The sequence below is a fragment of the Mus musculus genome, chromosome 8 (assembly GCF_000001635.26).
Source record: "Mus musculus strain C57BL/6J chromosome 8, GRCm38.p6 C57BL/6J".
NCBI classification, from domain to species: domain Eukaryota; kingdom Metazoa; phylum Chordata; class Mammalia; order Rodentia; family Muridae; genus Mus; species Mus musculus.
Window position 1 is genome coordinate 122,095,722 of NC_000074.6, and position 12,894 is coordinate 122,108,615.

Here is a 12,894-nt window from a genome sequence, read left to right on the forward strand (position 1 = left end):
GCTTATTAATCATTTGCCATTTATTCATAATGATTGAAATTTATCTGAATTTGACAAAACTTTAAACTCTTCAAACCATGAGACTTAGTAAGCTCTATGTATGACAGCCATGACAGGAGCCATGTGACAACACGTTGGGAACACTATTGAGAGCCATGATGGAGACAGGTTAGAAGCAGTCAGAAGTTTTAAAAGGAAACATATGCACACGTGCACACAAATACACATGAACACACAAATGTGTACATGATCCAGACATAATCCACACACATGCATGTGCACACACATCCCATGTAAAAGAACCAGTATGAGGCACAGCAGACGTGTGGCCATCTGAGAAGACAATGTGCGGGGATCTTGAAGCACCGGGGGAGGCTCCGTCAAGAGTGATTTTCTTTCACCCAGTAAAAATAATATGCGAAATTGGAAAAAATAAAGGCTATTTTGGACAAATAAAAACCCATAGAATTTCTTGTCAACGCATCAGCCACACTGGAAATGTTAAAGAGAACCCTTCCCAGGGAAGGAAAACGATTCCAGATGGAAATCTCCATCTATACAGAATTGCAGAGGCGCTGGGAAGAGTGATGCTGGAGAGACGAGATGAAGTTCAAGGTGACCGTCCCACCATCTCTCTAAATGAGAGAATTCACTGTTTAAAACTAAGCAAAGAAGTCCAGCCAACCAAAAAACAGTAGCAATGTGCTATTTGGTTTCTTCCTGACGTAGAATGAAGCCTGTAAGCCCAGCTCAAAGAATGGAAGGGTGGAAGTGTGCTCCTGAATGTTCCTAATGCTGAAAATGGGGAGAGCATTGTCTGAAGGTTGGCCTTTGGCCTGAAACCATCCAGTCAGTAAAAAAAGGACCGGAGATAAAAGAGAACTATTGAAACAAGACCGGAATTAACCTAAAAACAGGGATGAGAGGAGGAAACAAAGACCAGATGGGGATGGAAAACAAAGAGCGCCAAGGCATATTGGGAGCTGGGTAGTGATTGGATGCAAATAGCCTCACAGCCCAAGTTAAGTATATGGCAGCCTAAGGAAGGAAAACCCGAGTCTATAAAAAGCATAATTTTAGATAAGTGTTGTGTCATAGAACTGTCATCCCAGCTGCATAGGACAGGAGGACAGCCAGTTCAAGGCCCAGGCAACAAACTGGGGCACATCTCAAAAGAAAAGCACAAAGAGACCTGGCATATAAACATCCCAGTGGTAGAGGACTGCCTAGCAGGTGTGGGGCCCTAAATTTAATCCACAGTTGGGGGAAATAGGAATATAATTTAAATGTAAGTCACAAGCAGGTTAAAAGAAGTTGGGAAAAGATTTATTCTGAGATACAAATAAACAGAAGCTTGTGGGATTGTCGATAGGGAAGTGGATTCCAGACGCAGACTAGCACAGGGATACGTAAGTCACCCAAGGACAAACACCCTCCTGTGCGTATCCCTAAAGCCCTCAGATATGTCAACCAAAGAGTGACGGGCAAGTCCAGAATTGAGACAGAGGAGTCGCTTCCTGGCCATAGCCTGGCTGCTCTGTGGTGTTGAACCCACTCTGCCTTGCTGACCTAACCTTGGAAACTGAGCACATCAAATCCATCCCAGAAATGTGAGCAGGCCGAGGTACCGATGTATTGGTCATGGATCAACCAGAAGACCAGCAGGAAACAGGCAGCCAGGCAGAGAACTGTACCGAATGCTATATGCTTACAGCTGGCCCAGTAAGTCTACAGCAGGCCAGTATGGTTCAGCCAGCCAGTGGCACTGTTCACAGGGGCCATTTTCTCACCTTGGGAAGCCTTCCCTGGGGCCTTCGCTGTCTCCCACTGACTATTAGGTATCCCAAGATGACATCTGTTTCAGAGGCTGGCTAATGGAGGACTAGATTTGCAAGTGCACAGCCTAGAGCAGCACCTGAGGCAGTGACTGAGTGGGTCCCTAGGATGGGCGGCTCATCCCAAGACACCGGAAACACGTCAGCATCGTCTTTCAACAATCCACGAGCCAAGTGGACAGGAAGTTAGGACGGAGAAGACTTAGAAAAAGCCTGCAGCAAACTTTACTCACTTGGCATTTACAGAAAACCAGCAGAACACACAAGGACAGCCATCCATCAAGACAGACACACCCTGGACTATATATGGTAGATCGCAAACAATTTAAGAGTGCATGCTTCCTGGCCTCAAGAGGGTTAATATAATTAGACAACAATTGCAGAAATATACCTGCAGAGTCCCTAAGTATTTGACATCAAACAGCAGGCTCTGGGATGTGTCAGGAATGTATTAGGGAGGCCAGGAAACCGCCAAAATGCATGCAACTGGAAAGACAGTGGATCCAAGACAGCAATGCAGCTGATGTCCTTAGAGGGACAGTCACGTTATCAAATGCCTCCATTAGTAAAGAAGAAAGTGTGCCTATTGTCACTTGGGGAAATTAGAGAGAGGATACATGAAACTCAACATGCAGAAGGAGAGAGAATGAGATGGGCGTCAGCTCCCTCAGCCTCCAGTCTGGAGTACCATTCAGCTGTATCTTCCCATCATCATCTCCAAGCCTCTGCAGGCCCAGGAGGACTGTGGGTAAGTGAGCTGGGGTTGAATACTAGGCCGCCTCCTCTAATGAGGTCCCTCCCACCTCCAGCCATTGTCCTGTTCCCAGGAGTGAAGCAAGTCTCTGAAACTCAGCGTCCAGGGAACCAAAGCTGCCTAGTGAGGGTGCTGAGGCATGGGTTCCCTGTGGTGGGCTTAAGACACACTTAGGGGGCTTGATCTGTGTCCATCCCCGGAGAAGCACTTTCCAAGACCTCAAGGCCAGCATCACCCTGACATCCAAACTGCTCAGTATTTCAGATAAAGACTGCAGATGAGTACCTGTTGTGAACATGGACTCACGGAATTCTCAGCAGAGTGTAAATGAATTGAACTCAGCACCACACAATCAGAATGTGATGTCTGTGGCCTCGTTCACACCAGGAATGGAAATGTTGCCTCCGCGTTTGAAAATCAGTGGGTTTTATTCACCACACAAAGTAATGGAAAATCACATGCTCATTGCAGCCATCCCTTCTTATCTGTGGGGTGGGTGTGGATTCCAGGATCCCAGAGTACCACATCCATGCATAACTCATGGGTGATGTGTACCTGCAGCATGGCCACAGAGCACCATAGTTAAACTGTCACTCCGTGTCATGTGAACTTGGCCCTCCTTGGCATCGTGACTTGTGGACTTTGGGAACATTATCAAGCAAAACAAAGGGGACTCAAGCAAAGGCTTTGTAACAGCAGGGCAGCCCATGTGATAGCTGAGAGACTAAGGAGTGAGCAGCATATACTGAGCAGATACACTGGACAGCGGATGGATTTGCATCTCAAGCAGGAAGACAGAGATGCCATTAATTACTAAGAGTGGTGATATTTTTAAACCATAATGTTTATTTCTAGAATTTTCCATTTAGTGTTTTTAGACTGTGGCTGACTGCAGGAAACTGAAACCGTGGCCTGCAAAAATGCAGATGGGGTACTGTGTACAGAAAACATATGTACTTAAATGTAGCATTCAGTGATGACTGAAAAATGAAAGGCACTGTGCTAATTATATAGGGGCAAGAACTCAGTACAGCCATGGGCGTCTGCAGACCCGACATTCCCCTCTGTGGAGGAGATGGAGTCCTCCCTAAAGTTGGATATGTGCTCCTCCGCACACTGTGTAATCCCAGCTCTGGGAGGCAGAAGCAGGCACATTCCTGGGGTTCACTGGCCAGTCTGCCTCATTTAATAAGTAATCCCCAGGTCTCAGTGAAAGACCCTGGGTCCCCAAGAAAAAAAGTGAGATGGAGAGCTTCTGAGGAACCATACCCGATATTGATTCTGGGCTCCATCCACGTGAGGCACGCACACACACATACACATACACACACACACATACACACACACATACACACACACAAACACACACATACACACACACAAACACACATACATACACACACACACAAACACACACATACACACACACACACACATACACACACACACACACACACACACACACACACTTTGGAAAGATGGGTCAGAACTAAACGGTCTTTCCACCCTTCAAACACGCAGCCAGAAAGAAAATGGAAAGAAAAATGTGAGTTTTCTTGGCCACATCTGCTCAGTTTCCTCGGCTTTTGGCTTGGAGTTTGTTTTTCTCTTCACTCCTGAGAGGCGGGAGAAGCCAGCCTGAACCACAGGCCCTGCCCTCACATGTCACCCTGCCTCTGGGGTCCTGGCAGGGCTTGTCACTCTGTTTCTGCTGCCTGCAGAAAGTGCAGTGTGCCCACCAGGGACAATAGAAGATGCCCAGCTCACTGTCCATCATGCAGTGGTACCAGGGGCACAAGGTCCTGTCCTGGGACGAAGCCAGCGCTGTCACCACCTCTTGGGAAGTCTCCACCTCATTCATTTTGCTGCAGTGGATGCGGGATGCACTCTGCCTCAAGAAGCTCAGGGAGCCCAGGGCTCTCCTCCCGACGCGGTGGAGCCAGACGCAGCTCTAGATTTAAGGGTTGCTTTTTACCGAGACTCTAGGCCTGTGCCATGGGAGGAAGGGGTCTCTCGTAAACTCAAGTATGTTAAGAGCTTGTCCATCATTGCTCATGTGTGCATGGATTCACACACACACACACACACACACACACACACACACACACACACCAATCATTTATAGGCTCATACACACACTAGTCACACACCTGCCACTCATGCACACAGACTCATACACAGCATCATTTATGTGCACACACAGATTCACACATCATTTACATACAAGTTACTCAGACCATCACTCATGTGCACATACTCACATGCGTCGTGCATACATGTGTATCCACAAACACGCAGACTCATTTGGGTAGCTACAGACACAGTCACATGTTTATGTAATTGAACACATGCACTTTCTCACATGACAACCCTCCCACGCCCCACTCGTTTACACACCCTCACATGACTACCCGCCCATCCCCCACTCTTCCCTGCACACCGCTCTCCCGTCATGCACACCACAGGCTCTCACTCTCAGAGCATCCCACTCTACACTGCCTGGGTGCAATGGTCGTGATGTCCTTTGGTGGCAGATGTGACATTTTAAATTCCTCAGTACTCAGGGCTATCCATTCTGTGGGAGTGGTGAGTCAGCCTGATCCTTCCTTCCTGGACTCTAATGTCCCTTCTTCATTCAAGGGTACCTCTGTATCCCATAGGACTCATTAGGTTTTGCCAAGAGCATCTTGTCGTGGCCTTTCCTAGTCAGCCATTAATAAGGACTGGGAAGATGGGTTTCTCCCAGCTAAGACTAGCAGGCTGGAAGGGCTGAAGTTCTGGGCCCCCACTTCCCTGGTGGGGTTGCTGTGTCTGCACCTGAGAGGGAGATAAGACTTCAGCATCTGGCAGTTGGTTCTGGCATGTTAGTTTCTGCAAGGCCAGTCAGTATACTGGCTCCAGGGCTTTGGGGCTGCTGTTCTTGTAGAGGGAAACGCGTGGGGCTGGGAGTTAGAAGATGGCTTCATACCTCAGCACTAGCATGGTACAAATAGAAGAGGGTGCAGGGCGGGTGGCACTTGCTTCTGGGAGGCTGCTATACCTGTACCATGAGTGTGTGTGCTGCGTGTTCCGGTGTGTGCCTGTGTGTGTATAAGCTACTCTGTGCCGGGGAAATGTGTGCCAAGTGAAGTGGACACTGGCTTGTGAGGGCTCCCTGTTCTTCATCCTGGTTGGAAGTGGGGATGTGGTCAAAGGACCCAAGGAAGCTGCTGTGATTCAGGGCGGCTCCTAAGAGAGCAAGGACACAACTCAGGAGATGGGCCCTGAGGAGGCACAATAGCAAGGTTTGTCATGTCAGAAGTCTCCTGCAACTCAGCAGGTGGAGGTGGAGTGAGAGGTGCTCAAGGCTTGAGGGCCTGTGAGAGGCATCTTTTGTCTTGAAAGCTAGAGGAACCTCAGTTGCAGGTATCTGGTTTAGGCGTGTGATGCTGCCAGTATGACCCGTGGATCTAGCAGAGGTCCCTACTGGTGCTGTCTGGACTGCAGCTCACCTGGTGGATGAGGCCCTGGCATGGGAGGGACTCTAGTGTCATTCCTGGTCTAGGAAGGCTCAGCACCCAGCTCTTCTGGGTTCTGTGAGCAGCTGGCACTGGGCAGAGGGCCATTGTCGCACCCAGTATCTTTTGAGACTGGACGCTTGCTCTGTGATGAGCCTGTAAACTCCATGGAATACAAAAGGGAAAGTGACTGCCCTACCGTGACATCATGCAGTGTAGGTGATGAGAACTGCCTGAGAGCCAAACTGTGCAGGAAGCCTGCCCTGCTGCCTGGTTAAGTGGCGAGTCACCAGCTGTGTAGCCAGCGCCCCTGCACCATGACTGTTTGGGGTCTTTTCTTCTCTACTTTTCTTTGGCTTGAAGAGATGACTGTAAATTGAATCTTAGCAATACCAAGAGACTCCCAAATGTGGTTTATAAAAACAGACTTGAAGTCCAGCTTAATTCCAGATTGCCTGTGTTCCTTTCTTTCTTTCCTTTTTCTTTTCTTTTTTTTTTTTTTTTACATTTGTGAAATCAAAACCAGACCGTGTGCTTTATTAAAATGCGCTGGCTAATGCTAATTTTTTTTTCCCATGGCTGGTGGACTAGGGCTCAGCCTGTCATGTTTATCTTGGAGTGTCTCAGATCCTTTCCATCTTCCCCCTCCTCCTCTGTGCTGCCCTTGTCTTCCCCAGCAGGGTCTCAGGATAGTGGTCTGGGAAGACAGACAGGGCAGGCCAGGCAGCCTGGGTGGGCGGGGCAGCGCCTGGGTTTCACTGGGGCTCTGCAGGCTCCTGTGGCTGGGCACAGGGAGCTGCTGCTGCTTCCTCCGCCATGTCTCCTTTTGTGACCCCGCGTCTCCTTTGGAGCTCAGGTCTTGGCTCCGGTTGCTTGCACATGTAGCTTCCGAGCACAAGCAAGCCTTCCCACCTCTACAGTTTTACCCTCACAGCGACCTTTGCCTGGAATGCTCCTCCTTCTTGGTTTGGTCAGCTCCACAGCCTTCCAGTGTCCGGTTCTTGTCCCTTCTCCTCCATGACACTTCCAAATGTCTCCTCAAGCCCCTAGTCCTCCCCTCAAAACATCAGCGCAGTGCCGTAGTGATGCTGGCCCTGGGGTGAGCTCCTGGGGTAGTGGGAGTCATGTCCTCATACACCCGGGTTGTGGTGGTCACCCTGAGTGCTGGACCTTTGAAAAGGATGTTGAGATGTGTCTGGCTCCAAGGACAGCATGCTAGTGGTCAGTAGCATCCCATTCTGTGCCACTGGGGAGGATCTGGCACGTCTGGACAAATATCTCTTGGCCCTCTTGTGCTCAGCCAGTAGGTATGTCCATTTGGCATGGCAACGTGACCTTACCATGTACAGATTATGTTGAGAAACCACAGAGTCAAGGTACAGAAACATAAAAAGTAAAATCCACAAGCAGCCCAATATTTTAAGTAAGTTTCCAGTTTTGTGTTGGGCCACGTTCAGAGCTATTCTGGGCCATGGAGGTACACGTATCGTCAGGCCATGCATTTGAGAGCTTCGGGCTGCTGGGTCCCAGTGGGCCCTCCCAAGGGTTCTGACTCAAGCCTGAGAGGGCTGGAATTTACATTTCTTACAACTTGAGGTTTCTTTTGTCGGGATATATTATCACAGCGGCAGGAAAAATAACCGTTCCAGAGCCTTTGGCTGCAGATGGGGGAATCCAGCCTGGACACTCTCCAGCACGGGTGGAAACACTGGTGTAGGGGGCAAGTCAGAGCTCAGAGAAGCATCTGATGCACAGCTCGACCCTGAGCAGCCCTGGGACACTGGCTTTGTGTGTGAAACTCAGGTCACTGCCCTTTCAAACCCCACAGACAGGCGATGGAGGAAGGGCTGGTTTTATGGCCGTTCTTAGAGCTAGGCAGGCCTGCCCAGACCACATGTCTTCAAGAAAGATAGCAAGGCATGGCCACCAGAAGCCTACAGTAGATGCTAGATAGAACCAGATACCTATGTGTGGATGGAAATTTGGGCTGTGTGGGATATGACAGGTCTCCAACGCTGAGCCTGTTTAGAGCCATGCCTTCTGAGCATTTTAGAGGTTGACTCTCCACAGGCTACAGTGTGCAAGAGGAGGGGCTCAGGCTGCTTCTATTCCTTCTGAGCTAGAGGAAAAAAGCACAAAGAACCACAGTGTCCAAAACTCTATCGGCCATATGCGGTGTGCTCTGGACAGTTAGGAAAGAAGTTATGTCATGGATGGGTTACACATACTAGCAGCCAGCTCAGCTCAGCTTTCTCTCTGACCCTCATGCCATTCTGAGCTTTACAGGAGGAAGGCTAGCTGGCTGTGTCCTCCTGAGGGCCCCATCCCGGAATGCCTGGGACTTTTCAAGCCACCAATGACTTAGCCAGTTACTAGGCCACACTTAATGACATCTCGTGAATCCTCAGCAGCCTTGAGAAGGGCAGAGTTGTTCCTGGTACTCTACGAGGACACCCAGGAAGCACAGGCAGGGCCCTGTGGGTGCTCAGCTCCTTTCAGGTATTTCTTGCTGTTCCTGAGTTGTCACTTTCAGACACCGACCATCACTCGCAAAGGAACAGAGTGTGGGACCCAGAGCTGTGGTGACCCCTAAAAGGTTCAGAACAGAGTGTGAGAAGGGGGTGTGACAGGAGGACAGATACCCTCAAGTGTCACCGTCTCTCTGGCGTTGTGGTAAATCTCCAACCCAAATAAGCCCAGGCAAAGAAAACCCAACTCAATTGATATGAACACAAGCTGTACGCCTAGATTGGGCAGATCTACCACTCCACTACCATCTTCCCCATCTATGAGACTTGCAGTTTCCCCAGGCCACAGCTACTGCTCCACTTTCTTGCCACTTCTTCCTCCTCTGCCATAGTCCTCTTGTCCCCCTCCTCATTCTCTCCCAAAACCTTCTGATCTACTCTTCTCCTGCCCAATCACTGGCTCTAGCCTTTATTTTACAAATTAAGGTGGGAAGGTTTACAGGAAGTCACCTGAGTCCGCATACCCTCCCTTTTTTATGCGAAATTAGCATAAAAATACAAGCAGCCCCAGGGCTATCCCACAACTGTGGCCAGTGGTGGTCACATGTCCTCTCCTGCCCAGTGCCCACGTCTTCCCACTGTGATCTTATTTCCCACAGTGGGGGTGGGCTCAGCCAGGCCTGTGGCTCTGCCTCCTGTGAGTTTGAAGCAGGTTACTCCTGGGCCCTGCTTCCTGTGGGGCCTCAGGTTCATGCTGGCAGGAGGACAGGCCCGGCCATGTACACACGCCATTACTGTTCCCAGCCCAGGGTCAGGAAGTTATCCTTCTACAGACCCACGTGGATCTGAGGGGTGCTTGCAGCAACAGTGGCTGTACCTCACACTCACATTGCTTTCATTGGTGGGTCTCTGTCTGTTGATTACCTCTTGGATATACACAGCCACCCCACAGCCTCCTCAGCAGTCAGAGCACAGGGTCCTGTTGTGGCAACTTGGCTTCACTGTACCTATGGTCAGTTGGGCTCAGCTCAGTGACTGTCCCCATCTCAGCCACAGATGCTTCTCAGGTCCTGGAATGATGTGGTCTCAGAAACCAGTGTTGGGGGATGGGTAGTGAAAGAACCTAGTGGGGAAACCCCCACTCAGTTCCTGATTCGGTGTGCATCCAAGAATCACAAACAGACCGTCTTGATGTAAATACACGAGGTAGTTTAATGGCGGAGCTCTGGGTCGAAACTTATCTCACGCAGGAGAAAGTGGATTCAACTACGAGGCTTGAAAGCTAGGGGTTTTTATAGAAAAGGGGCTGGGGCTGGGGGAGGAATTGGCGCAGTTTCACATGATTGGTCCATTTAAACATCAGCAGACTGTACATGCAGATAGAGGTAACAGCAGAGCATCTGGTGTTAACATTTAACTTAGGTCAGAAGGGCTGGAGATAGGGAGGCGCCAGGCCAGTCTGGACATTCTTGTATGTCTTCCCTATCTTTATGGCTAGTTGGTTCCTGGGATGACTTGACAGCCTTTGTTCTTTGCTCTAGGCCCAAAAAGCTCTCCTAGCTAGCAAGCCGCATGAGTCATGGACCTTGAATAAACTTTCTGGCTAGGGCTTTGAAGTCTTGAATTTAGCTTTCTTTCTTTCATTAGTAACAGGTATTCTACGTGGGGGGTGGGGGGTGTTGCTGCTTATAGCAGAAGGACCTGTCGAGTTGTTGTGGGGCTATGAGTAGATCACAATAATTTAGTGTCACATTGTGCAGTTTATTCCTCCCTGGGAACTGGAGGCTGCACTTTTCCAGAGTGCTGATGCCTGTTCATAACCTTGGGTGACATTGCCATGCACCAGCAGAGCAGGTGCCTAAGGTCATTGCTTCTCACAGAAATTCAGCAGCCTCCTTATTTTAAAACAGCACCCTTTTACAGATGGGGAAACTGAGGTATAGGGCAGGATTGTAGCTAGACACAGCACGGATAGGATTTGAACTGGATGCCGTTTCCAAACGGCACAGCTCCTGTTACTCTGGGTGACTCTTGGGATGTTAGCAGGTGGAGGAGACGTAGCTGTTGAGGGGAAGAAAGCCCCTGGGTACTGAGGTTCTGTGAGAGCCCTGGGCCCTCACTGGGGGAAGGGTGGCAGCATGTCTTCCTTGATTAGGCGGAGTGTTTGGCAGGCTGCCCCTCCTGTTTGTGAAATCAGCTAGCCTAGCACGAGGACCCACGTGGTTATCCAACCCATCCTTCATCCTGTCAGGCTCATGTGCAGAGAGAAATTAACCAGCTGCTATGGCTCTCCTGCCAAACACGAGACCCACCTCGGTGGCCACAGGACAGGGGGTCCTCCGGGGTGCACATGGCTGTGGTTGGTGTACGGAGCAGCTTTCAAAAAAAAAATCCCCTGGCTTTATCCACCTGAAGTTGTCTGTGCACAACTATCCCTCACTGATTCCCTGAGGGTCCCCAGTTGTCTCCTGTCCTCCTGTGCTGTTAATGGCTATCCTGTTGAAGGCAAGACCAGGTAGGGGGTGTCCATGGAGAGTGAGAGATAAGAGGGTCAATAGGACAGGCAGCACAGGGTGTCAGTCACAACCAACCATGCTGTTCCATGGGACCTGGGTGGGAGAATTGACCCAGCTTATGTTAGGGGACGGGTTTGAAGGGACACACTGGAGAGAGTAACAATCTAATCACAAGAACGTGGGGACCAAGTCCCAAAAGGTCAGAAGGGGATAGGTGCTCAGAGGGCTTGAAGGGAGAAACGGAATATGTCTCAGACAGTTTGCTCGATTGGGGTTTTGGAGACCTGTGGCTAAGCCAGGGTGAAATTACATGAGCTATGAGGAATGAAGTGGGGACCTAGAGAGCTCATTGAACCACACATTTGTGTGCCCTGGAGGCTGAGGGCAGAAATGAGGGTCAGACAATTGTTTCGTGGAGCCAGAGGGGCAGGGGCCATCTTTATCTTAGCCCCTCAGGAAGTTAAATGATTTCCTCAAGTCATTGGGAACTTTAGCTCAGAGTCCAGCCCCAGGCAGCACACACACAGGCTGAGTTCTGAGATGTATGTGGGTCTCACACTCCAAAGGTGACTAGAAGCAGGCCAGAGGCAGTCGGCCACTGGAGACAGTATGGGGTTACCTCTGGAGCTCATCTTTGAACATGATGGATGGAGCCATGAGCAGGACGACGGGAGTCCACCAGGACAGCAGCAAATTGAATCTCTCTGATAACAGCTTCCCCTCTGCTGCAGGCTGGGCCCAGGAGCAGGGTGGCAGCGATAGGGGTGGCTGATTTTGGTGACCTCTCAGAAATGGTAGAGGTAGGCAGGGCAAGGACTGGCGCTCCAACTCAGGTGACTCTTGGTGGGAACCTGTGACTTCTGGGACATGATGTCACTTGCTTTCCTCCTTTGTAGCCATGAGACTTGGTTCTCAGAGGGGACTTCAGAAGAGATACACAGTTAGTGAAAATCACCTAAGGAGTCAAATGCTTTCTTCCTGTGTGTGTGTGGTGTTGCTGTGGATGGGCCTCAGTTTCCCCACATAAAACAGAATGGGTTTCTTCTCAACGCATTTGCCTCGGTTCCTTACGACAGCCACCCAAAAGAAAAAGCAGTGTGTAGACAGAATGCCTAGGTCCCAACCCCAGAACACGAGAAAGCACTGCCTTGTCATTGACACATTGGAATACGATGTTCTGTTATAGTCACAGTTTTGGGATTGAGTGAAGCATCTTAAGGCAGGGAGATCCCTTGGGTACTCTGGGCTGGCACAGAGAATCACAGTGTTCTTCCCCAGGTCAGAGCCTGAGAGGAGCTGTTGTTATGGAAAATGGTGAGAGAGATGGGGAAACCGCGGAGCTGGTTTTGCAGATAGAAGGGAGCCAGGGGATGCGGGGACCACCGGAAGCGCTCGGATGAGGATACAGCCTCCTGGAGGGTCTACCACAGCACTCAACCTGGGCACACCTCTCCTTTAGGTCTGCTGACCTCCAGGCTTGGAGTGATTGAACCTGCCAGGTCTGTGGACACTTGTTACAGCAGTCACATTAACATTCACTCCTCACACAGAGGGGACAATGCTTCAGCCAGATGGGATCCAGTGTGTTGCTCGGAATGCTCCATCCTTCTTTATGGAGGCTCTCATGAGGGTGCAGAGCTCCCTGCCAGAGCACACAGCAGCCTACAGGTGGGGTGCTATTGGATCCGGGGCCCAAACATCTAAATTAAATCAGCTGCTTCCCCAACAACCAATGATAAAGGGAGCACTAAATGGTACCACCCATTGGACTGTGTCACCAGCAGCCAAATGGTCAAGGTGCAACAGGAAGTGCTTGGAAGGGTG

General features: G+C 50.1%; 1 protein-coding gene across 1 annotated transcript in view; it reads left to right on the plus strand.

The window, feature by feature from the left end:
• Zfp469 (zinc finger protein 469) overlaps window positions 1–12,894 on the plus strand; it is a 229,528-nt gene that overhangs the window by 52,599 nt on the left and 164,035 nt on the right. The gene's annotated exons all lie outside the window — the stretch shown is intronic.